Source organism: Periplaneta americana, chromosome 2, assembly GCF_040183065.1.
Source record: "Periplaneta americana isolate PAMFEO1 chromosome 2, P.americana_PAMFEO1_priV1, whole genome shotgun sequence".
Lineage (NCBI taxonomy): Eukaryota > Metazoa > Arthropoda > Insecta > Blattodea > Blattidae > Periplaneta > Periplaneta americana.
This window is the reverse complement of record NC_091118.1, coordinates 6,451,440-6,478,071: the sequence shown is the minus strand read 5'-3', so window position 1 is coordinate 6,478,071 and position 26,632 is coordinate 6,451,440. Positions and strand designations below refer to the sequence as shown.

General features: G+C 34.5%; 1 protein-coding gene and 1 long non-coding RNA gene across 2 annotated transcripts in view; both read right to left on the bottom strand.

Moving 5' to 3' along the window:
- LOC138712269 (reticulocyte-binding protein homolog 2a-like) overlaps positions 1-26,632 on the bottom strand; it is a 288,362-nt gene that overhangs the window by 238,966 nt on the left and 22,764 nt on the right. The window lies entirely within an intron of this gene.
- On the bottom strand, positions 7,040-16,976 carry LOC138695227 (uncharacterized). Its single transcript, XR_011331084.1, has 4 exons — positions 16,866-16,976; positions 15,926-15,989; positions 12,103-12,193; positions 7,040-8,862 (listed from the first exon to the last, which is right to left on the bottom strand). It is a non-coding gene; the product is annotated as an uncharacterized lncRNA (long non-coding RNA).

The window sequence follows — 26,632 nt, the reverse complement described above, 5'->3', positions numbered from 1 at the left end:
GGTACATAAAGAGAAGCACAGTTCAAATTAGGCCAATTTTAATTAAGTTTTAATAGTAAATTAAAAAAAGATTTTTTTAAATATAATAGTAAGAAAAAGCACACGTATGCAAACATTATAGATTGTCTTCTGTACCCAACTCTCTAACGGATTTTGTGAGTAGAAATATACAGGGAGCTGAAAATGGAACTTGCAACACAACGCTCGAACTCTTCGCTCTGTATGAAGGTCGGAGTAAACATAACTTGTACTGCTGCAATGTAACGAAATAATTATTCAGCAAGTGACAATGCAGGCTGTCTCTCGATTCAGCTAAATTCTTAAATTTGTTACTTTGGCGCTTAGCTAGTGTGTTCCTGTAGTAAGGGGTTCGCATTCTTGAATTTGGGGCATCGCCTCTTACAGGCCTGTAACTTCCGTACCGGAAAGGGATATCTATTACCAACACCGACTACTTAGCCATGAATTCGAGTGTTTTATTTTGTCATTTACAAAAAATGGAAATGAGTTCATTACAAACTTTCGTATGTCTTTATTATAGTTTGTATTGCATTACACATTTCTCAGTTACAATATTTGCATTATATTTTTACAAGTTAGGAAATTGTATTTCGCTCTTACACATATACAGCATCCCAAGATTTGTATTCAAGGCACCTATGAGTCAGTTGTACAGACCAAAATAAAAACAAGAAAGCAGTTCAGTGACGTCATCAGTTTACAGGATGAAGCACTTTGAGCAAATTGTTTTTTCCAGCACAAATCACGTGACGTCAGTTGCCAACAGTGTTCCCACCATACCAGCAGAAAAATGCAAGCTAAATGCTGCATTACATTTTAAGATATGCACCTCAGATTAAGTAAGTCGTATCGAAATATAACAAACACCAGCGACTTTCCTCCCCACTGTGAAAGCAAAGTACTTATTTGCAGAGGTTTGTATTTCTTCATTTGGTACGTAAATTGAAGTTTGTGCGGGCGCTCACTTTTGACAGAAAGATAAAATAAAAAAATTATCCTGTATTTTACAAATTCGAAATTTTTAATCTCCTAATACTCTCTTGCACTCGTTATAATATAGTACGAATTTGTAAGCTCTGTATCTTTCAAGTTTACAAACTTTTTAAACGATTTTTTTTTTCAAATTTCAAATGTTTATTTCAAATTTCAAATTCATCGGAAGATGCTTAACATGGTCAAGTACAAATTTATATAATACATAATAATGCATCAGACTACAGAATATAATTACAACAATAGAAATAGAAATACAATAATACAATCAATATATCAAAAGAGGATACAATAATATTAACAAAATTTGATTGATATTAGAGTCAAATTACGTTCCAAATCCAGAGTATTTGTAAGCCAAATATTCAGTACAAGTGGTAGACACGTGAATTACTGTTGTGCATGCAGCTACAGTTGTCTAGGCTTACTCCAAATTCACTAGTTTTGAATCGAGGGTAACTCGAATATTGCGTACAAAACCGAAAAAAAATTATATGGAAATTGATTTAGTGGATGGATGTACTATAGAATTAAGATATTTTCACATCAGCTTGCAATAAGATCTGTATTTACAAACATCTGTAGTTTTTGAACATTATTTCATGAATTAAATGAATACTTGCACACATCTTTTGCAGATTCCAGTCATTTGAAAGAATGATTAAACTTAGCAAATAAACATTTTGGCAGATAAGAAAAAATACATTAAAATTGGAAATTTCTTACTGTAATTGTTTATTCAGTGATTTGAGTGTATCTAGTTTCATAGTTTTCTTAAATTTGTGTGTCATTTAAGTGCCTACAGCTAAAAAGGATAGTTCTTTCGTTTTTTGAATGTTGTTTCATAAAGTCAACATACGATATTTGGTATTTAAAAAACTGTGGAATTTTCAAATAGGAAAAAAAAATTAGTGGAAGTTAATCTTCACATCTTAACAAGTTACTCTAAAATTTGGAAATATACAGGGTGAAAGCTCTTCAGTAATACTCATTTTAAGGGGAAAATCCTTTGCAAAATGTCGATGCAGAATTCCTATGGCGTTTTGTTCCTTTGCTATTAGGATTCCCAGAAATAATAATAGTTTTAGGTCGTAATTTTTTTAGACTAACTTTTAAAAATTCAGAAACACACATCCAATAATCGCCTTTACACTAATGTTGTCTAGTTCAACTAATATATTTTGTGTAGGTAATTTTTACGTGTATGATTTCAGAGTATTTTGAAGTACTTTAAAACTCGAATTAGTAATAAATCATTAATGGCTGTTTGGCAACACTGTTACCGAAATGTTATCCAATGCTCATCTATCTTAGCATGGTACTACAATATTGTACATCGATCTTCCTATTTGAAGACATACAGAGTCCTGGGTTAACTGCAACAATTTCACATGTTTTGCTGAAATCTGTCATTTTGAACAGAGATTTGGAAGGAGCCTTATTCCATTCACCCACTTAATTTTTAGCTTACGATGTAGAATTCAGATGCTCTTTAACACAATGTCATTTTTTCACACGATCTTGTTTTTTGCTGTATTTACAGCTATTGTTGTCAGGCCTTGAAAGTTAGAATTCCCACACAGAAACTTGTTGCTAGGGCAACCATTCTTCATAACATAAAACTGTACTGAAATAGCCCCATTACAGTGCACTGATTGTTACCTTAGTTACCATTACAGAGCAGTTTTACAAAGGCTTTGGAATAATATTGCTCTAAATCTTAAACGCAAAACGTATTGTATTTGCAATTTTAAAAATATGATCGTGCAAAAAATTGTTGTACAATGCATGTTTGTGAAGTGCATTACAAACTTTTCCTCTAGTTTGTAAAACGCACTTCCCAACCCTGTCTTAATACACTATTGTGTATCCATAGTGCTGAACAGCAACCTCGTTTGTCAAAAAAATCAATTTTACAGGAGAGCGAAAACCCGTTTTAATATCTCGAAAACTAAGAAATGTTCGACATAAAAGTATTTAAATCTCTTCTTGTGAAGTTTGTATTCACACCTTGATTTAAGATGTGTTTGCAGAGGATTCGGAAGATTTACTTGACAGGACTGAAGTGAAATCCCTGATCACATGTAACAGATTGATCAGTCTAATGCACTTTCAAGACAACTTTAATCAATTTCACTATGCTGCCATCTAGCGACTGTAAAATAAGTCACGTTATAACCTTGATTAAATGTCATTAAGTAATAGCTTGCAGCAGTACTTCCATCTAGCGGTCGTTGCCAAAAAATTCATTTTCGACATTGGAAATCCTAGTGGTTGTTTTCTTTTATATGTTGCCATTTTATAATGTGGAGAAGGACAATCTGATATGTGATCAGGAGTGAAATCTTTCTTTTATATTTTTTATGTAAGAGGTTGCTGTTCAGCATCATAGATATTTTAAACTCCCATTTTTGGATATTAGTGACGAGATAGATCAGATAAGATTTCTGCAATTCATCAAATACATGGATAAGAAATAGGCATTGTCGAAAGTGTCCTAGTTTCGCCTCTAAAATGTGTTTTGGAAGATTACGAATTTGGTTTCCCGTATTGCCTTCAATAATTTCAGTTATTGTGTTTCACTTCGTCTTCCAAAGTTGTACAAAATTCTTGTAACTACATTATGTCCAATGTTGTTATAAGTTTTGTACTGTGAACTGAAGTTTTTCACGTGTTCTGATTAACTGTGTGTTACAACTACTGTATTTTATCTCCAGGCAGACCAGGTTCAAATCAAGCGCGTGTAAGTGGAATTGGTGGTTAGCAAAGATGAAGTTCAAATCACTATGATCTTATTCTATCATTATTTCTGCCTAAATCATTCATAACACATTACTGAAGTATCAAGAACTTTGTAGTATTCACACTGTATTTTCAGGCTAATTCACGTCTCCAGGTAAAAGGAACACACACATGTCCACTATATTACAAATTATATAAATATTTCAAAATTGTCTGCATACATTTATTTCATGGTCTATGGAGTTAGTTTTTTATTGTATTCTTCACACTGAAGCGATGAGCGATTCAACTGCGAAATATGCATCCAATACGAACCATAGTGTCTGTAACACAAATTAAATTATAAATCAGAATAAGGACGCGTAGTTCACTTCTATAAAATCTACAAGGACAGTCTCTTACAGAAATCAAACGTAACTGAGATTCGTTGAGTAGCGACTGTTATCACGAGCAATGAAAAAAATTACCGGTAGAGAAATTGTACAAGTGTTATACATTTTTAATTTATCACTTTTAAACAAGTTTATATACAAATAATATAACAACGTGCGTCGATTTCAGATTCAGATTGAGGAAGTTAACGGGTTTGGTTGCCTAGTAACGGTTATGCTAGTAGTGAAAGCAAATCAAGGTATATTTTATATGGTCGAGATTCATAGCACCATAAGTAATGAAAAAGTTGTTGCGGTAGAAATAAATTTGGAATTTCAGTGAGAAAATTTCATCAACATTCGTCAGCTAATAACATTCCAAGATAAAGCAAGAAACTTTTATTAGAAGTAACATATTAGTTCGTACTCTACCCTGAAAACAGTCAAGTAATAAGATAATTACATAATAATCCAGAAGTTAAGAGTAACCCAATGTTATAGTAAATTAATAACACATACAACAAATAAATTAGTAATATTAATAAAACCTTTGGGGAGGTCGAAACGTAGATGGGCGGATAATATTAAAATGGATTTGAGAGAGGTGGGATGTGATGGTAAAGACTGGAATAACCTTACACAGGATAGGGAACGATGGCGGGCTTATGTGAGGGCGGCAATAGTTTAACAGTTTAAATTACATGTCTAAAAACAGTATGTATAGACAAGGTCAGTTAAAATGGAAAAATTACAAAGAAATTGTACAATCAAAAAATTCGTCAAGGTTATAAAACGGATTTAAAATTAACCAACTAGAGATGAGAACCTCCGGGTTCCTTAAAAGCCATAAATATGTAATATTAATAACAATTAAATATAAATCCAATTAAATTAAGGCAAAATATACAGAAAATATAAAAATCACAGAGGAAAATTGTTATGAAATCTTACAGATGTAATGTTGATAGAGCAATTTTTAAGAACTGAAAACATTTTGCTATTCTGTGAAAATAGACCACTGGCTTCCAGTCCTGTAGATTAATAGTCAATCTCACTAACTTAATCCTAAAAATGTAAGAAAAAGGCAATGAATTATATTTTAAATACTCGAAGAGCCCCAGTGAAACACGAGGAAAAGTGGAACTTGGCCATTTTCTCTTCTGCATCCAATAAATTTTCTGTAAAAAATAAATATAATTTTTTGCACTGAAATTTTGTAAGTAATTCTAAATTAAATCATTAGTTAAATTTTGGTATTATAATTGGGAACATGCTTCTCAATTCTTTCTGCGAAACTGTTTTGTCCGAGAAGTTTTCAAACATCAGTGAGTTCCAGCATTTAAATTACGTTCATGTGGAAAAAGCCTGAAGTTTTCATCAATATCCTCCATGATTTGAATTGGAATTTTGTTTATGTAAAGCAACTTCGATCTTTGAGGTACTGAAACCTCCGCTAGGGTTACCTATGCTCCGGCAAGGAAACTATGGCTTAAAATATATACAAAAGAACTTTGGAACTTAGTTCAGTTCCACACTGTGAATGTGACTTCCCAGAGAACTGTCCACAAATTTCCGCGATTGGTTGTTTAAAAAAAACCTTGTGCCCTCTTCGCGCCTCAGATTACGATCCTTTGCTAATTTAATTTCACTTTCTTTTATCTTCATAGATTTTTGTATCATTTTACGATTAGTTTCTTCGATATTTTTTGTTTTATTGACTATTCTTCAGTATCCTGAATTCTTTCTTCAGATTTCTCAATTTTCTTCAGATTTGTCAATTTTCTTCAGTTTTCTAAATTTTCTTCAGTTTTATCAATTCTTTCTTCAGTTTCTCAATTCTTTCTTCAGTTGTCTTGATTTACTTTCGCCTTTTATTCACTATTTCACTCCCCCATTTCGCATCACACGTTCACGGTTTCACTTCACTACACACTTCGCATTTCTACGATTTTTTAAAGAAGGGCACAAGTTTCACAGAAGAGAGAATTAAATAAAATCGATATTGATATGAAGCAATTCTAGGGAAATCACAATCTAAATTTCGAGACAAAAGATGGCATGAGCATTCTAAGATATACGTGATCACGTACAAAATTTTGACTAATGTCAATAACTTTCCAATTAAAATTTTAATTCAATAGTTTTTGAGTTACATGAATTGCATTATTATTTTTCTAAATTATTTCAAACGAAATTTTTATATTAAAAATTTGCATTACGTAAAGTGTTACCCGAGTAGTTACAACTTCACAAATAACTTGGCATGAATTTCGCAAGAGAAAAGTTGACAATGCAGATGGTACATGATGCTTTTAAGAACTGTCATAAATTTAGTCGAAAGCTGAATATATCTGCATTACAGCAACTTTGAATTTTGTGCTTCTGAAAAGATACAAACATGCACTGAATAATTTCTACTGGACATATGAGATTCATGTTCCACAACTTAATCAAGACTAGCAGAAGTATGCAACACTCAAATGAAATTTGTTTAAATTAGTCATTCATTTGCACCATCAGACACAGAAAAGCATTGACTGAATGAGGCAACTTACTCAGTTAAAAAAAATGAACACTTCTTCAGAACCCTTCACATTTAAAATATTACCAAATCGGAAATTTTACAGAGATCACGAAAAAACAATGTATAAATTTACATATAAAAAATTTTTGCTCTTTTTCTCACAGAACGGTAAAAAATATCGGAACTATTATTGCCAGTATAATCATAATAATCAAAATTAGCCTACAGATTAATAAACTATTATACTGAATTTAATATATCAATTCGCATTAAGACAGTATAAGGCAAATGTTAAAAACAGGCTGTACCAATTAATAAAACTGTCATAGAAATCAACGAGAAAGTATAAAAAGTGTCGCAGAACCCTAAAAATTTAATCATACAGTACATCAGTTTCTGAGTGTGGAAATGTTGATATTTACGTTTACAGAATAAAATTATTAGTCACAAATTTTTATTTTCTAAAACTGAGAGTAAGCTGAAATAGTAAAATAATGAAAACTATCGATCATAGTAAACAAAACACTCAGTGAGACAATTCAGACAACAATACTATTAAATCTAGAATTTCTTTAAATAACAGCACGTCACACATACAACACTTCATACAATTATCCTTACTCTAACACACGTGAAAGAAAATATCTTTGCAGTGTCGAAATTTTCAGAAAATTAATCAAATTCATTTCACATAGGAGAACACAAAATCATTTTAAAATTAACATCAGAAAATAAGCAAGCACTAAAACAAATGAAGTACAACTAAATAAAATTTATGTATTATCGCTTTCTCATAAGTGCCAATGTTACCAATTTTGTAAATTTAAAGACTCCAATGAAATATCGAAGTATGCATATTGCTATCTGGATTCAGAAATAACTTTGTGGGAAATTTTGATTGGTGTATTAAGTTGCAAGATTCCTAAACAATAAACACGTTAGTGTACAATGAAATGTAGAAAAGCGTGACAACACAGCTAACTCAACACTTCCAAATCTTCACACGGACATCTGGATCTAAAGCTGTTTAGGACGAATGCAGTGTTACATAAAATGACAATGACGAAATAGACGATGAAATTTTCTCATTTTCATTATTGCTTCGATCGCATGCAGTTTATTAATGGAGTTACGTATTAGAACTATATATAATTTTAAATTAAATAATGATTTGGAAACATTTTCCAGGACAACATTGGAAAATTCATTGCTCGCAGTTTATGGAAAGTAGGATACAAAATTAGCGACATGGATATATAAATTGAATATGTTAATAACTAATTTATTATAAAGCGTTTTATAGGCTGTGTACAATATGTACAGTACAATCATATTCAATTTTGTTAGGTTGAGCACACGGAAGTTATTTCCAGTGTAAAATAATTTCAATTAAACGTTAATGTTAAATGTTATGTTTTATTTAACGACGCTCGCAACTGCAGAGATTATATCAGCGTCGCCGGATGTGCCGGAATTTTGTCGCGCAGGAGTTTTTACATGCCAATAAATCTACTGACATGAGCCTGTAGCATTTAAGCACACTTAAGTGCCATCGACCTGGCCCGGGATCGAAGCCGCAACCTTAGGCATAGAAGGCCAGCGCTATACCAACTCGCCAACCAGTATTAAACGTTATTCTAGAACACATCAGACATACATAAATTAAGGAGGAATCGTGTTTCACCGTCTTATTTTATTCACGAAGTCTCTTGTTTATGTAGAGTGAACTACACAAACTGCAAATGCTATAGTTCTTAAAAAGTGTCTGTACTGCTCAGGAACCTGTTAAATAAAATCGTTAATTTTTATAATTATTATAATTTAAGAATTCATTTGACTCTCTGAAAATTTTTTTTTTCGCTAACTGCATATTACACTTTTAACTTTCTACGTTCCTGAACTACTAAGATTGTCCCTCCCAAGGTGTGAAGAGTTGCCTGCTCTATTTACACCAGTTTGGCTAGCTAGATATCGGACAGAACAAAAACGGATACCATTTCTTTTGCAACACGGCCCTGACAATAGAACTGTCTAGACCGAAACTTTTAATATACGTCAACACTGCTGGAAATTGAACTTTCGTCTACACAACCACAATGAAAAGTATAAAATCTTTCATCTGATACTTAACTTAGTGCGGCTCCAGATATCTGCCTGAAGATCCTCTTGTTAAGGAACCGTATTGTCTGTTGTCATACATCTCGCCTAGATCTGAGATAACAAGGAAAACATTTTAGAATTCAATACATGAACAAAATATAAACAGAGTGAAGGAACAGTTTGAGGCAATGCCAGAAGATTAAAACAAGATATCCGCTGTGCGTTCATATTTCACGTGTTATTTAACTCTTAAATTCTCAAAGTATCCTGTAGGATACAACAGGTTAATAGCCTATATGCTATAATTTTAACAGAATAGAAAAAAATTGGTACGAGAATTAAAATTTTACAATACTATAGTATTGTACAACATATAAAATACGGACATGGCGATAGTTGTTTTCTTTACGGTCCGACAAGGTTCAATAAACTAGTGTGAGAAATGAAGCTTTGCCAGTTTAAGGGTTAAGTGTAAGTTTTTTATACACTCAGGGACAAAAAAAAACCGGACACTTTAATATTTGCTGGTATTTTGCAAAACATTATCTTCTCATACAATATTATGGTAGCCATCTGTTGTTATGGAGACGTGTATACATTGTTGATTGTTTTTTTGTTTTATAAAGAAGCCATTACAACCAAATATTCCAATTTTGCTTTCGGAGTCTCAGCTATAACAATTTTGTCTCAACCATTTTGTGCTTCATTATCGTTATCATTCGTTATTTCTTTATTTTTACATTTTCTGAGTTTAAGTGGGGTTGTAACATTGTCTTAAAACAAGATGCGACCTGAAGATGTGGCTCGAGCTGTAGTCCTTTACGATGATGGACGCAGTGTACGTTACATTGCAAATGTTATGAATATGGCTAGAAGCACAACCCATGATGCCATAAAATGGTATAGAGAGACCCTAGAATATACCAGAAGACCAGGTTCGGGTCGTCCAAGAGCTACAAATCCAAATGAAGACAGGTATGTGGTGTTGAGAGTTCTTAGGGAGCGCAACCTGCCAGCTACTAGTGTAGCCCAGCAATTTGTTAACATGCATGGACGCCCAGTTTCGGCCAAAACAGTTAGAAGGAGGTTGAAAGCAAGTGGACTGATATCAAGTAGACCTGCAACTGGTCCCAGACTTCTCAGGATGCACAGAGTTGAACGACTGCGTTTTGCAAATGATCACAGGGATTGGAGAAATGGACAGTGGAGCTTGTTCTGTTCACCGATGAGTCCCGTTTCAATCTGTGCTCACCTGATGGACGTGAAAGAGTTTGGAGAAGGAGGGGAGAACGATTTTCACAGTGTTGCATTTCCGAAAATGTGCCGTATGGCGGTGGTGGAGTGATGGTTTGGGCAGGAGTGTGTACGGGTGCTCGTACAGAGTTGGTTTTTGTTGAAAATGGAAGACTAACAACTGATAGGTATAGAAATAAACGTTTGGCTGATCATGTTGTGCCATTTGGCCAATTTGTAGGCGATAATTTTGTTTTAATGCATGATGATGCACGGCCGCATATTGCCCATGCGGTCGGAGATTATCTCCAAGAAGTGGGAATCCATGTTCTTCCATGGCCAGCAAGGAGTCCAGACATGAACCCAATTGAACACGTGTGGGACATACTGGGACGGCGTGTTAAGAATAGACGACCGAGACCAGAATCGTTATAAGAGTTGAGGCGAGCACTTGGCGAAGAATGGGAACTTATTCATCAAGAAGACATTGCTAACCAAATTGAGAGCATGCCAAGACGTATGGATGCAGTTATTCAAGCCAGAGGGGGTAATACCCGTTACTAAAAAGAGTTTTTAATGTTTAAGGCACCATAAAATGGAAAAAACAGACCAAACGATGCCATAGTTATACGCCCTTTGTAATTTTTTGTAAATTTTCTCATCAGAGATTTTTTTTTCAAATGTTGTCGTATAAGGTGCTAAATGAAACATTATTTTGTTTAAATGGGTTTTGTTTCATTTTGAAATAATTGGCAACAAAATACAAGCAAATATAGAAGTGTCCGGTTTTTTTTGTCCCTGAGTGTATTTCTAACGAAATTAAGTTTTTCTGGCATCTGAATTAATGTCAAAAAGTTAAGTTTATGTTCAGAGTACCTGATTCTTAGAAGTTTTGTAGTGAGAGTAAACGTAATTCAGAAATTAATATGCATTCCGAGTGACCAATTCGAAAACTCTCACTTCTGCGTTCTGTGGCTATTCAAGGTGTATTCATTCCCTTTTATAGGCTGGATTATATTATGCTCTAAGTTAAGTTGAAAGCTTCATGCAAGGTATGTATTCTAATACCTCGAGCTTACATGAATTAAGAATTTGAATAAAATTTAATTAAATTATTTTCGCAATTCAAATTATTATATCAGTTAAGGAATTTCAAGCTTAAGAATTGCTTACACTTTTCAAACATTTGAATGGTAGTTACCTATTAAAAGTTCTGCAATTATAGAAGAATATGAATACAATCCTTTGTTCATGAAAGTGAAATTTTCTCAAGTAACAAATCTAGTTTTTAGCACAGAGAATAGATTTATTTCGCACTTTGGACTATTTCCTAAATTTGTAGCCAAAAAGTGAAGGGATCATGATTCTCTATTTTTAGAGTACCGGTATAATATAGCTATTGCTTTCTATTAATCTACAAACTTGAAATTATTCTTATTTGTGCAACTTATTTCACAGTTCTGATTTTACGAATTCAAAGCAGGGCCAGAAATTTGAACTTCGATTTTTTTTTACAAAAATAAGTTTTGTTAAATGCACATCAACTAAGATTACCAATATTATCAGTTTGTGCAGAACTATTCTGAACTTGAATCGGGTTCACTTGCGTTCAGGGGAAAAGGGGGGATGTCCACTTTTAAACAATTCTCAGGAAACCAATTTTAAAATGTGAAACTCTATCATTCCGAATATAATACTGAGAAATTAACCAGCAGTTATTCTGTAACAGAACTTTCTTCCCCTGTTCTAAGTGTAGAATGAATTCACTTCATATGAAGTATATAGGCGAATGGAAATCTGAGTTTTGCCTGAAAGTGGACATTCCCCCTTTTTCCCCCTGTACTCTTTTGTTGTGAAATCAATTTTTGTTAACTACAAAATAGATACAAGGCAATCTTGTAAAACAAGTAGACCTGTCACACTTTCATAAATTTGCGTTGTTTTATTTGATAGTGCAATTATTATAGTGTGTCCTGATAAAGAACAAATTTATATTAACACCTAAATTACACCGTTCTTTCTTCAAAGACTAAAATTTTACATTATTTACATAGTTTATTTCTTACAACACAATGGTAATCAATTTAAGAAATTATGTGACTTATTAACTGAACTTACCGACTAACAAATGAGGAACGATGTTCACCATAATCTGGTCCCATGGCATTGATTCCCATCTTCTAGTTGCAAAAATCTCTCGGCAACAATCCTCGACAAAAATAAGTAATTTGTCACAATTTATACCAAGAATATACCAAGATTTAAGTAAGATTACATATTATACATATAAACACACGCAAAAATAACCCTCGTAAGTTTTATTTTCACTAATCCTTCAAGTTACAAAGGCTATTATTTGTATTGCCTTTCAGAGCATATTTGTCACGTTTTCCTAGAGAAATTATTAGGTTTAGAGAAATTTAATAACAGAACTTAGTACACAGCTGAACACGATCTCCTTTGCAAGGTAAGTATATGTACATCCAAATTAAAAGTTTCTTTTTTATCAAGTTCATTAATTTCCTATATAAAATGCAACTCTCTTCGCTTCTAATTTTTGTAGCAGTATCTCCACGCAAATTCAAATATCTTGGAGCAACAGTAACAAATATAAATGACACAAGGGAGGAAATTAAACACAGAATAAATATGGGAAATGCCTGTTATTATTCGGTTGAGAAGCTTTTGTCATCCAGTCTGCTGTCAAAAAATCTGAAAGTTAGAATTTATAAAACAGTTATATTACCGGTTGTTCTTTATGGCTGTGAAACTTGAACTCTCACTTTAAGAGAGGAACAGAGATTAAGGGTATTTGAGAATAAGGTGCTTAGGAAAATATTTGGGGCTAAGAGGGATGAAGTTACAGGAGAATGGAGAAAGTTACACAACGCAGAACTGCACGCATTGTATTCCTCACCTGACATAATTAGGAACATTAAATCCAGACGTTTGAAATGGGCAGGGCATGTAGCACGTATGGGCGAATACAGAAATGCACACAGAGTGTTAGTTGGGAGACCGGAGGGAAAAAGACCTTTAGGGAGGCCGAGAAGTGGATGGGAGGATAATATTAAAATGGTTTTGAGGGAGGTGGGATATGATGGTAGGGACTGGATTAACCTTGCTCAGGATAGGGACCGATGGCGGGTTTATGTGAGGGCGGCAATGAACCTCCGGGTTCCTTAAAAGCCATTTGTAAGTATCTCCACCCAGTGAAGGAGAAGTAACACCTGACAATTAACATGTAGGCTATGCTAGCAAATTTGTGTAAAAGTTACCGAAACATGTAACATTTTGAAATTAAACAACAAACCATAATTAGTAAGCCTAATATTCGTTCAAGGTTTTCCACACTTTCGATTAACGTGTTGTCTAATGGAAGTTCCCATCTGATTAGAGGTAATCTTTACTTGCAATGTAAGATACATTTTTATTGAATTTGTAATGTTTTAGAATATAATTTCACTCAAATTTTATTTGTAGGTATCCTTTCCTACTGAACGTAAGTATAAACACAATTTTCCGTTTAAACAATTTAACAGATGCATATATACTTATTTAAAATTTAAAAGTCACATTTCATAATGGTAGAAGTGCAGTATGGTAAGTATTTTTCACCACCACCACCACCACCACCACCACCAATTTCATTACCATGAAGATATGGATCACATTTACAACTCAGCTGATTTTCAAAATCTATTTCTAGAATAACTTCCATCGCCAATATTTTAACAACATACTCAACCATAACTACAACACTGACACACCGCACAGACATGGACTAACATAAGACACTGTTCACTAATTGGCCAGGAAAGTTTTGTTACGCACAGACTAATCTACTGCACTTTTACCATTGGCAAATGTAAAGTGTTGACCAATGCATGTTTTATAGTTTTGAAAAAATTTAACGAAATTATAAATTTGTCGTCAAGTTCCCTCTATACCCACAAATAAAATAATAAACCTCTTCCGTATTCTCCTTGAGTCATACTGACAAAGAAACGTGGCCAAATGATTTTCACAAATTTATTTAAAAATACGAATAATTGACAATTAATATTTAAATTTTAGATTTGGTTTTCGTTGTTTGCTATAAATGGTATATTTATGCATTTAAAACTTAGCCAAGAGTGAAAATTAATCAAAACAAACTTTAAGATAACGAAAAATATTCTAGAGCAGAAGAACAGAAGTGGACGCGTCCCAAGTGTCTTTAACGAGTTAAAAAGGTAACTTTTGGATTGTAGTGTGTATCTAAATCCCAGCCTCGGGGCACAAACACGGGTTCCCCCTGCCCAATTCCTGCGGTTTTGTGCCCCCATTTTCATACGAACGTACCTGGAATGTTGCCTTAGTTTTCTTCTGTTTTTTATTTTAAGTTCCTTCACTTTTTCCCCCGTTATACTCGTAAAATGTTATATACAAGCGACTATGTGCAGTGTTCATTTTGTGTAGGAATTATTGTGTTACAACTCTATCGCCGTCTTTGACCGTAACCCAGAGCGTACGTTTACGTGTAAATTTAATTTTTAAATGTCAAGAACACTCGTAACATAACAGATGTCAGCAGACAGCGGCGTATCTATCTGTAACCAGAGTAGCACGTCTCCGAGGTAACCGAAGCAAGCCAGGCCTATAAAAATCATGTAGACATAGCAACGCTGTGCTTTATAATTCTTCATCGATGATCTTTTTGTAGATGCAAATTAATTTACCTGATTTCAAGTTAACGCCCAGATATCTAAATTTGAACTGGTTTTATAATTTTGGATAGATCTTTACACTTTGAATTTTATGTTATAAGCTTTTGTCATCTAGTCTGCTGTCAAAAAATTTGAAAGTTAGAATTTATAAAACAGTTATATTACCGGTTGTTCTGTATGGTTGTGAAACTTGGACTCTCACTTTGAGAGAGGAACATAGGTTAAGGGTGTTTGAGAATAAGGTGTTTAGGAAAATATTTGGGGCTAGGCGGGATGAAGTTACAGGAGAATGGAGAAAGTTACACAACACAGAACTGCACGCATTGTATTCTTCACCTGACATAATTAGGAACATTAAATCCAGACGTTTGAGATGGGCAGGGCATGTAGCACGTATGGGCGAATCCAGAAATGCATATAGAGTGTTAGTTGGGAGGCCGGAAGGAAAAAGACCTTTAGGTAGGCCGAGACGTAGATGGAAAGATATTAAAATGGATTTGAGGGAGGTGAGATATGATATAGACTGGATTAATCTTGCTCAGGATAGGGACCGATGGCGGGCTTATGTGAGGGCGGCAATGAACCTCCGGGTTCCTTGAAAGCCACTAAGTATGTATCAGTTCAATCATTTGAGTGAACAGTGCCTAGCGAAGAAGTTATCGGGGTGGAAGTGAACAAGTAAACAGATTCAGTGACTAGTGAAGAAATAGGGGATAAGAGCGATGACAGAGTGAGGAGAGGTAGAAGTGCAGATGAAAGTGGATGATTATGATTAAGTAGTGTTAGTGGAAGTTATAGTATACAAATTAGGAAAGTTTTATACGATAGGAAGAACTTCAATTTGAGTAGGCAATAAAAGTGGTGAGGTGACCACTAGATAGAAGGGAAAGTTTTCAAGGTGAGAGGTTAGATAGTAAATTGAGGGGATGTATTATAGTAATAGGGGTGGTAAAGGTAAAACAAGATGAATGCACACGTCGATGAAAGTTTCTATGTGTTACTGCAATTAGAAAGTGATGGTGAGCACGAATACAGAGATGTGGTGGCGACCCATTACTAAACAAGAGCTGTAGGAATATCACATGAATTCGACATGTTCAAATTCTGAGCTAGGTTATAATTGATAAGAATAGTCCATCCCACATTTACCCTGATCATCATTTGGCTACAGAATGAAAAAAGTTATTGACTGATAAGTTCTACTGCGCCATTATAAATCACTAACGACTTACATCAGCGAGGTGAAAAGCTTCCCTTTGGGCTTCTTCGTAATAGACGCGGAAGTAGTGGCAACATCTGAAAAACGAAAAGAGCAAATCAATGACTAGTACAAAAGAAATAGGAATATTTAAGTATTATCTGTAATAGATATATACCGAAGATTTTTATAAGGTTGGGGAGGGTTTGGCGACTGATTATTTAAGTAAAAGAAAGGGCAGTGACTGAGGTCACTGGGTGACGGACCAGAAGTCAGAGGTGCTTAGCCCCTTTCTCAGAGGCGAAGGTGAACTGTTTAGCAATCCTTGTTCGCGTAATGGCAAATCCCCTCCTTACGTTTGTAGCGCTGAAATATGGACTAAATAACAAGGATGATTTGTACTGTTGCTATAGAAACCTGTTCGTTGATATGCTGTGAAACAAAAGAGAATTTGGACTAGCTGCTGACATAGCTTGGACATTATTCACATCCCGTTTCTAGGAGTGTCCTCATTTTCTAGACTATCCTAGTGACTTTAGACGTGCTACCAGATGATGTAGCCTAACTTATTTACCAAATTATCTTTAATTGATTATTCTATGACTCCTTATCAACTGCTATGGTTATCTAGCATCTGAGTGAGCGGAAGTTGATAGTGCCAGCGAAATGATTTCAGGGTTCAGCGTCGGAAGTTACCCAGCATTTGCTCTTAATAGGTTGAGGGAAAACCGTGGAAAAACTTCAACCAGGTAACTTGTCCCAACTAGGATTTGAAAATGGGCCCTCTCGTTTCACGGTCAGGCAAGTTAGCCGTTACTCCACATCGGTGAACCCGAAAAATTGTTAGATCTGACATAACCCTGCAATATAAATTACAATTTTGCAATTTATTTGAGAACAGAGATCTTCTTGAAAGATTCGTAATTTACATTTAAATATAAGAAACAAGGTTAAAGATATTATCAAGTCCTTACCTTACTGAACTCCGGACCTCACTTTCTGCTCCACTGGGTACGTTGCACCAACATATTTCAGCAACTGCACTAACGGCAGGCCACGTACTTCAGCCACAGCCTTGTAGATGTGCAGTACATGCTATGAACAAACATATAGGCACTTTGAGTATTACGTACAGAGTAAGAACCGAGTCTCAAACTAGTAAATCCATACACAATAATTTCATTATAACTGATCTCGTTTACCTGTTCACCTGTGGTTTCTAAATTCAACACGAATTATTATTATTATTATTATTATTATTATTATTATTATTATTATTATTATTATTATTACTACTATTTTATTATCATTATTATATTATTGTTTTATTATTATTATTTTATTATTATTATTTTATTATTATTATATTATTATTTTATTATGTTATTATTATATTATTATCATTATTATATTATTGTTATTTTATTATTATTATATTATTATTTTATTATTATTATTATTATTTTATTATTATTATTATTTTATTATTATTTTATTATTATTGTTATTTATTATTATTATTATTATTATTATTATTATTATTATTATTATATGAATAGAATTTGACCGCATTATAAAATCCAATCTTCCACATTAGACACCGAATTCTTGGAGTATGCAGAGGGGGGGAGTCTTAATTACCAAAAAGACCAGCAATGCCACCTTACAAGGTGCTGGATGACACGTGCAGAAATTTCTTGCACTAACAAGCATTTGCGCCTGATGGAAGGGTTACAGCCCTCGTTCATACCGCGTTTATCCATCGAGTTTTACATGTGCAAATGTTTTGTGTCACTTCTGGTTTCTTTACTGTGTTTCTTTTCTCAGATAATTTTAAGTTTAAAGTATTTTAGGGAGGGGTTAATGTATTTTCGTTAATTTAGAATTTTTTTCTGTAATTTACGTTACTTTTGAATCCACTTATTTTTGCTGTAACATAGATTCGGTTTTCGAAGGATGTTTTAACGCATGTGTTTATCACATCTCGGCATTTCTTTTTAAATATCTGAAGCGTTCGTGACGCCTTGTTAACATACACTATTTTTTAAATTATCTCCGTGTTTCTAAATTGAAGCAATGTCCCTGGTTTGAATCCTACCGTCTCAAATAAGTATATTTACAATTTCCGTGGTATGTTTGTAATGCCACAGTTTACAGGAACAAGTCATGAAGCGAGTAGTAAAATATACAACTTAAAAGTGAAGCACACAAGTGTTTGCATAGAGAACCACCTGTTAACTGAGTTCTTACATGTTTTTGTAACCACTATACCACGCTGTCTCTTTTGGGGACAACGGCTCAAATCTTTGTCCAGATTGCACACTTTCACTATGGTGTGATTAGTACTCAATTTCAACATTTAGTGAGAACGTGGTTAGAAATTAAAATCAGTTACTTTTGGGCACCCTTCTCAACTCCTCAAAGTCCGGGAATGCGGACGTAGTCAAACCCATCGTGTGAACGCATTCAGGCACGCAGAAATTCTCTTGTGTTAAAGTCGTGAACCAATAAATAATTAAACGCTCTCTAAACTAAATTTAAGAGTAATACACGCAACATGTCTTAATGTCGATAACCCCACTTTATTTACAAGCCACCCTATTCGATTGTTAAAATTACGTAGACTTTGATATCTACGGACTGTTCATTCTGGAGAACAGAACGACGGAGGGCAATTCTGATCGTCTAGATTGTTCTCGACCTCATAAGGCGAAGCTTAAAGCTAAGATCCAAGAAAGTTCAAGTAAAAACACTCCCTTGTTATTTCTGCTGTCGACGGTGCACCGACGAAACAGACCATATAATTGGGGTTGAATACCCGTACTGCATTTTTAATTGCAAATAGAAAAGCCGATACATGCTGAAATGTACTACCTCGAGAATTTGATCTGCTAATTTTTCATTTATATATGAAGGTCTTACGTTCCATTATTCTACAACACGTTGGTTGGCCATAACAGTACTTGTATTCCAATGACGTGCTCATATCCTAATCGACTTTATTCTATGAATCTATTATTTACTTCCTCATTCAAAAGGCCTATATGAAGAGAAAGTTCTACATGAATTACCAACGATCTTGGTTTCAGCTGCCCATCATCTGTCGAAGACGAGGGGAATTTAGAGACGTCCAATATTTCATCCAGGAAATACACCAAGAGTAGTCAAATGCGTCCTTGCAACAAATTTTTCTGTAATTAAAAACATTTTCTGTATTTTCTCAAAAGAGAAATTCCGACTAAAGGGCTTCAATATTGCTTAATTTTTGTACTTTAAGTAGGACAGTGATTGCCTGCCTGAAACCGACGAAAAAGAAAGAAACACTCGTGAAATTTAACACTTAATTTTATTTAAAATTTGTGAATATGAGTGCAGAGATTAAACAAATTAAGTTATTAATTCGCATTTAATTTTGTTCGCTCTATTTAATAAGAAAAAAGTTACGAATAATCTTATCTTCAACTGAAAAAATTTGAACGAAATTTTCATGGCAGAAGTGCAGTACACTTTTAATTTTTCCATCACCAGGTTTTCTTACACTTACTAAACCTCCACATACTACGGTTAATTTTATCCAACACACGAACACAAAATGGCTGACATTCAGAATACCTTCACCAAATTAGTTTCTACACGCTACATACATTTTTCCTACAATTTTACTGCACTTATGCCATTTATACAAACTGGTGGCCATTTTAACTATATTTTGGAAGCACGATGAAATTTCGAATTGCATTCAGAAATTTAAGACCAATGTCGTGAATCAGTTTAATTTACTTCCTCTTTCCATGCGTCATATTAATTACTAACGTTCTTGTCTAACATATTTACTAGAATCCTACCTGAACAGTATGAAATACAAGCCCAAAACGTAGAATATTATTTAACAGTGTATTTAACTTGAATATAAATAATATTAATAATCTTAAATGTATTATTTGTGGAATAGAAAAATATTCTGGGTCGATTTGCTATCAGTTCAAACTTGAAGAAAATTAATATGACTGCAGAAAATGTTTAACAAAATGGAGTCCACGAATAAAATATTGGACGTCCAACACAACACGATTTTCCAGAATATCCATTGGTTCTCTAGAATGAAAGCACTTTGTCTTCTGAAATGAGAAATTATGGTACTTTAAGTGAAGACATATTCCAACTAGCTTATTCATATCGCATGGATTTTTAATATTTCCATTCTAAACTATCGTTACTGAGACTAACACGAATTTCATTTAACTTACTGCAACAGAAAATATCTGACGTGATTCAAAGTTACGGGTATTATGACCTTCTATTTATTTTTGTTTAATTAAAAATTAGATTTCACATTGAAATAATACTTCAACTAAATCTGAACGAAACAAGTTGGAAACTCAACAGCCACCTTACCCAACCCAGGACCGTCCGCTCTCCTCTACGGCGTACGTTGGACTAAATGGAGTCCAGGGTTCGGTAGCACGTAGTAACGGCAAGCCATTCGGTTCAGCCAATGAGATTGCAGACGGAAATTACGTAGCCATCGCTGTTCAGGAAAATTAACTAACGTTTTGTATAATATAGGGTGATGAATAGCTTTAAATATGTGTATAAGTTGTTGAAAATAATTTCTAATGCAACTATTGAATATTTCTGTCTGTTTGCCTTTTAAATCTCACAGACATTCAAATAATCGTAATAAAAAAAATTAAGTCGGAAGTTGACCCAATTCTAATAGCCATATTTACACATTCGATCCTTCCATGTAGCACAGAAATTAACTACCCTCATCGCCTGAACGTACTCAGGGGTGCACAAACTTATTCATCATTATATAAATATTAGTTTTAGTAACTTACTCTTAATTTAAAAATATGAAATTCTGTATCTCTAACGTAATGATATGAGCACAACATGAACTTCGCTTTATTACGCTCTTAATTTTAATAAAAATCTACAATATTTTTATAATATTTTACTGGACACTGGCGTTCAAAGATATCTGACCTACGATTGTATGATCGTGTAAGCGAACTTTCCAACGACGGGATAAGTCAGAACCAAACATATAAATTTTTTTTTTTTTTTTTTTTTTTTTTTTTTTTTTTTTTTTTTTTTTTAATTCGTCAACTTTTGGATACAGTATCGAAATCTTGGGTGATCTCCCGACTGTTCCTAATTACTTTTACTTATTGCTGAGAGGTAGTTCATTTATGATGCTGCACTCCCGTCATAACCAGGATGAACAGCATGAAAACAAATTTGACAGATAACTATGAGAAGAGGAACAAAGGTGTACGATGTCTTGTGTACTACTGAGGGTTATAAGTTCCTAGTTTTGATACATACACATTTTGGTGGGAATGTGCCTGTTTATAAAATGTTTCAGCGAATCTCCTAATGATAACTGGGATACTTTCCACTTTTAGATCTTGATGTATCTCTTCGTTTCTTGTGTACCACCCGCTGTTGTGAATTACACGTAATACTTTATTTTGTACAACTCGAATGGGATCTAATGTTGTCTTAGGTGCGTATCCCCATACTGTAGAACCATACAAAAGCACTGATCTAATCAGCAATTTATAAATTGTTACTTTTTTAGATGTTGACAATGCACGTGTTTTTAAAAGGGGATACAGTTGTACCATTCTTGCTATTGTTTAAACATATAAAAAAATAGACAAATTTAGAAAGAGTTCCGCTAGTTCTCAATAGGTGGCACCATTATTGGGGCGGTTAAAAAAGCGTCAGAGAAGATGATTATATAGATTAAACATAAATTATTCACGTAACTTAATTGACAACATCAGCGGTTTCCAGCTAAACCCAGTGTTGTTTTACAATCAGTAGAGTGGTGTGAAATATTGAATTCTTTAATGCGGGTATATTTACCTACGATTGGCAACAGTGACTATCATTTTCGCCATCTATTCATAGAAATAATAACTAAAGAATCCACACTTACACCAACAAATTAGACCTATCGATCACTGTCGATTAGTAGCGTCGGCTATCTTAAGCTTCAAGACTGCACTCTGGCGTGGGAATAAATCCGTTGGGCCATTGTGTTATTATAATTTTCAGACGGTTCCGCCAACTGTCAGACGAATGTCCGTTAATCCCATGGAAGGTGTCTGGCTCATCTGGCCCGAATCCTAAATCCGAGGCGCGATAGCCACAAAGGAACATGGCCCACCAACCAGCTGTTGGCCTCACGTGCACATGTTTCAGCGAGGTAAACGATCATCCAACCAGTACGAAGGTATCATGAGGTTAACACGATTTCTCCAGCCGTTATTACTGGGTCGCGAAACCAGATTTTGCTACCTATCTTTGCCCCCCAAATTCATGACGATGCAGGGTGGTTGCCGGTCCCATACACTGGCCGAAATTTCTTGAGGAAATTCTTCCCCCCCTGAGGACTTGAACTACCTCGCATTTCCTAAGCATGATGCCTTAGACCACGATGCTACGGCGCGGGAATACTATCTTCATATCGATGGCCCAGTTCAAAAGGGAAAGAATTCAGACTTTAAAGTTTTGAGAAACCTGAATTTTAAAGCTTCATGTTGCTGTGAAAAATCCAATTTACACACTCTAATTTGAAACTAAAAGTATATATAAAACAGCATTAACGGAATTTGAAAGATCCTAGCAACATAAAGCTTTGAAATGCAGGGTTCTCAACTTTAAATTTTGAGTTGTTTTTCTCTTGAACTGGGCCGTCGATATCACCCTTGGTGATCTATCCTCGACAATACTGTGAGAAGTGCTAGGTCTACTACCATGTAAAAAAAAAAAAGCTTAATCGCGTCTTAAAATTTCCCTTGATCCAACGGAATATGTCGGTTGCTGCGTGAATTCGTGGGATATGGCCCTCCTGTGATGTTACAGGACTCTCGTACGCCATACCCTTCATGATACCCCAAACAAAATAGTAGCCTAACTTTCAAAGCCTGACAACAATAGCTGTAAATACAACAAAGAACACGATCGTACAAGAAATAGTATTAAAGTTGCAGAAATGTTTAAAGATAAAAGACACATGTTAGGTCAATAATGCAGTGTTCATAGATTTGTTAGAATACATTAAAGGTGATATATTACAGTTGTATGAACACTATTAAGATTGTTAAAGATATTAGTTATAGTCAGACATGTTTCGGAGATGCTTCTCCATCTTCAGTGATTATTTACCACGACTGCAAACGAAGACAATTGTAATTAATCTCATGTTTAATTATATTTCAAAATCAATAAAAAATGGAAAAATATAAGATATCTGAATTGTAATATTTTATAAAAGTCTTTCAATAACTGGAAAAGTTAAAAAAAAATAGTATAATAATTTGTAATCAATATTATTATGTCTTCTATATATGCATATGGTAATTAAAAATAATATAAGAGATTATAAAAAAGTATAATGAATTAAATAAAAAACTGATAGTACAACTGATATTTAAAAGAGTTAACATCTTATGATGTATGAACATTCTTATGATGACAAGTTTACACAGATGTTTCAAAAATAAAAAAAATAAAAGAAGAACGGACAAAGTTGTGACTTGGAGAAATGTATTAGCCCAGTTACGAAACGAACAGTTAATCAGTAGATGAACTGACATTAAAATATGAACGTATCGTTCTAGACTGAAAAGAAATGTACAGTAAAATAGCCCATATTAAGAGAAATATTCAAGAAATTACCGAATTTATAGAAAAAGTTCTAATCTTACATTATTATACTTCGTTCATTTTCCGCTACATGTTGCAACGCTGCTTTTCGCCGTGTGTCTTGTCTCCTAGCAACAGCCAGCGTCTCGGCAGCTGATTCATCCGTTCCTTTGGCTTACTGGGGCGAATAACCAGGCCTACGTACTGCAGTTACGTGTGTGGTTTCAAACGAGCCCCTATCTAAAACTGGACTTCCTTTTCTTTACTTGGTTAGTTAACGACGCTGTATCAGCTACTAGGTTATTTAGCGTCGATGGAATTGGTGATAGCGAGATGGTATTTGGCGAGATGAGCCAGAGGATTCGCCATAGTTTACCTGGCATTCGCTTTACGGTTGGGGATATAATTAGGAACATTAAATCCAGACGTTTGAGATGGGCAGGGCATATAGCACGTATGGGCGAATCCAGAAATGCATAGGCCTACAGAGTGTTAGTTGGGAGGTCGGAGGGAAAAACATCTTTGGGAAGTCCGAGACGAAGATGGGAGGATAATATGAAAATAGATTTGAGGGAGGTGGGATATGACGGTAGAGACTGGATTAATCTTGCTCAGGATAGGGACCGATGGCGGGCTTATGTGAGGGCGGCAATGAACCTCCGGGTTCCCTAAAAGCCATTTGTATATAACCGAACTTTTATTGAGATAACATAGACTACAATTAGCAGGTCTACCAAATTACAAACTGGAAATCGAACTAGAAAATAAGCTATATTTAGGCGCTGTCTAACGTAGGCCTAATATTTTGCTGGTAACTTGTTGCTCGACTAAATTTCTTCGAGGCCGTCATTTTTTACTTCCAGATTCATTCTTGTGTTATGTAGGGCCACACTGATTGAGGGGTGGCTACATGAAGACAAAACAGTATTGGGAGAAACTCATGTCTGTACCACATAGTGACGGCACTGGAGGTGAATAGAGAGAATAAATCAGGCTCATTTAGGGTACGTGTGACGTTAATTATGTAGACTACCGTAAACTGGGGTTACTTTGAACACAGAGGAAATTTGAACATTTTTTTTTTTTTCAGAAAATCATATTTAGGTTTCTAGATGCTACACTTGTTCGATGGAGGTAAGTTTTGTATGAAAATGATTTTTATGATAATTTACCTCCATCTGTAACAGGCATGTCAACTGATGCCCACAGGAGCAAGCGCGCGCTTTAGAGCCCAGGAGAGCCTGAGCGCTTTACAGCGGAAAGGAAAGAGACAGACGAAAGAGGTGGTATATGCCGCTTGGTAGAGCTATATTCAGGGATGGCCAGCACTGATTCAATAGATAAAGGGAAGAGAACTTATTAAAACTGTATCCACGTTAATTTTTAGATTTGTCTGAGAAGTATAAGTGCATTATAAGAATGTAAGTTTTAATTTTAATGCTCATTTTTCACAAGTTTGATTTTTTTATTCAAAAGAAATATTTTCTCAACTTTTCGTATAGAAAAGTGAAATTTTCAGGTATAGGCCTATTTACTTAGTAGCCTTACAGAATGTTTTCGTAAATCTAATATACCGTAAATACGTATTACTGAAGATAGTGTATTGAAAATTTTGAAAATATTCGCATGGAAATTGTTTGTAAGGAAATGAATTAACAAAGCAACTACTCTTACATCATAAGCAAAAGATACGTGCCCATATGTTGTAAAAATGTCACATTTCGAGAAAATAATTTAATATTCTGATGGTAGGAAGTTGCTCACAAATATCACCTTAAAAGCATAATGCGATAAGAGTTTTGTTATGTAATATTAGTTACACTTAAAACAGATACAGTACCTAGGTAACTTTGCTTTGTACTGTAATATTGTTTTGATTAGTTTATTGATTACTTTTGTAAGGCTAAAGATACCATCAATATAAATTCCAACTTATCATGTTATACTCAGTCTCTTTCTTTGGAATATCACTTTCTTTATGAATGATGTGTTTCATCCACTTAATACAGTATCATATTATACTACTATGGAATTTAAGTGAATATTCCTTCTTAACTCTCTATTATGTTATTAAGATTTAAAACACAAGTGCAATATTAAGAAATCAGTGTTAGTACTTTTGTTTTAAAGACGATATAGATAATATCAAACAGAAAGAAGCCATATAGAAATATCGACATAAAATTTCACGTTCCGTTTGAAGTTTGTGCACCACTGTTTTCTTAATCCAACAGGTTGCTTATTCATATACACAACCCTTCCTCTTTCCATACTTAGCGCTTGCTGCCCGCGCACGACGTCAAGGTCAGGAAAATGCGCTTGCTTTGACATCACTGATCTATAACAAGTGCAGCATGGTAGAAACCTAAGTATGATTTTCTGAAAAAATGTTCAAAGTTTCCTTTATGTTCAAAGTAACCCCAGTTTACGGTATGCAGAATCAATGAATGGCAAGAAATATCTGAGGGGTGTCCGATGCCCTCTGTGTTGTAAATGTAAATGTTTGATTCCGTGGGCAGGGGTGTAAAGGGATAGGCTTATTGTTAGAGCTATCTTAGTAAGCACGTTTTCTTCGCATATCGTGAGATATAAATTCTGCATCATCACACACACCTCCTTTATAATATGGCGATCACAAAGCATATGACTGTAAACCCTACTTCACTTTTTCACGTTATCAGTGGCGTACTTTATCTACGTAATTAATCACGTATAGGCGTGAATGTCGAGTTCATGCAGGAACAGTGATGCCAACACAAATGCTTTTCTTCATAAAGATATTGCGAATAAATTTAGGCATAAAAATCGCAGTACTATTGGTGTGCATGTAAGCAGCAAGAACACTAGCGGCAGTCAGTGGCGTATCAAGGTTATCAGTAAGCTTATTATTCCTGCTATCAAAAGACTCAAGTTGCGGGTACATAGTCTATATCAGGCCTGCACAAGGTTTGCGCTCTCCGAGCCGGCTCACAGCTCATGAGCGGAATGCAGATATTAGCTGCGCTCTGTATAAGGGTGGACTGGAAGAAGGGGTGGATCTCGTACAAAATGTACACAAAAGGAAGTACTATTACGTGTG